Source organism: Papio anubis, unplaced genomic scaffold (genome assembly GCF_008728515.1).
Source record: "Papio anubis isolate 15944 unplaced genomic scaffold, Panubis1.0 scaffold6980, whole genome shotgun sequence".
NCBI classification, from domain to species: Eukaryota; Metazoa; Chordata; class Mammalia; order Primates; family Cercopithecidae; genus Papio; species Papio anubis.
This window is the reverse complement of record NW_022167202.1, coordinates 1-1,302: the sequence shown is the minus strand read 5'-3', so window position 1 is coordinate 1,302 and position 1,302 is coordinate 1. Positions and strand designations below refer to the sequence as shown.

The window sequence follows — 1,302 nt, the reverse complement described above, 5'->3', positions numbered from 1 at the left end:
TACAAAAGAGTAAGTGCTGGCACACAGGGCGTAGGCTGGGTCGGCCCCTGAGTGTAGATGGTGCTTCCCAGTAACCAGGCAGGGCATTTCTACCTGAGGCTTGGAACCCTCAGTGGGACAAAAAAACTCAGAGCTCTTCTTCCTCCACAGCACAAAAGTGACCACAGCTTCAGTGACAACAGCTGCAAAGACAACCAGTCCAGCAATGATGCCCATGATGGGGATGGTGGGCTGGAAAGACTGCTCTGGGAAAGGAGGGGAAGGTGAGGGTCTCTGACCCCAGGCCCCACCACCGACCCTGTTAAAGGTCTCCAGAGGGGTTCCTGCTTTCCCTACCAGACGTGATACCTCCATCTCCCTCCTTACTCCATCTCAGCATGAGGGCCTCAGGCAGCCCCTGGTGCTGCACATAGCACATGAATCTCTGCTCCTCTCCAGAAGGCACCACCACAGCTGCCCACTTCTGGAAGGTCCCATCCCCTGCAGGCCTGGTCCCCACGAGCTCCACGTCGTGGGTCTGGTCCTCACTCTCCCGCTGCCAGGTCAGTCTGATCTCCACAGGGTAGAAGCCCAGGGCTCAGCACCTCAGGGTGGCATCATAGTCAAAGACAGGATGGTGGGTCACGTGTGAATTGGGGGGGTCTGAAAGGAAGAGTCCAAAAACCAGGCACTTTGCATCTCTCATGGGACACTCCAGCAGCACCAGTATGTGACCGTCCTAAGAATGAACCAGATACCTGGCGGGGTGGGGGGAGGGGAGGGAGCACAGAACTCAGACACAAGCCTGGACACGGGCACCTGGGATAATCTCCTAATCCTTGGAAAGTTCTAATCTCTCAGCGGGGGAGCAGGGACTTCCGATTCTGACCTGAGTGAAGGCCAAAGGACTCAGAGGAGCTGGAGTCAGACCCCCACACACATTGAGTGTGAGGCAGAGAACAAGGCCTGAGGGGAAAAGTCCTGGTGCCTAAGACTGCTGTGGGAACTCCTGATCAGTATTCCAGGGATTGTCTTCCCCTCCACTCCCTCAGAGACTTCATCCCTTAATTGTCCCAGAGAGCAGGGCGGGCCCTCAGAGTCACTCTCTGGTACAGGATCTGGAAACCCAGGAGGATTCCTCTCCCTCAGGACCAGAGGGAGGGCGTATTCTAGTGTTGGTTCCATTTTCCTCCTCTCCTTGTGCTAGGCCAGCCTGGGAGGTCTACAGGAGATCGGGGAGGCGCCCCATGGCCCCTGGTACCCGCACGATGCAGCATCTCCTTCCCATTCTCCAGGTATCTGTGGAGCCACTCCACTCACGTG

General features: G+C 56.9%; 1 pseudogene; it reads right to left on the bottom strand.

Annotated features, from left to right (window-relative positions):
- Window positions 1-8: 8 nt before the first annotated feature.
- Window positions 9-1,280, bottom strand: LOC116273448 (annotated as a pseudogene).
- Between the last annotated feature and the right edge of the window lie 22 nt (window positions 1,281-1,302).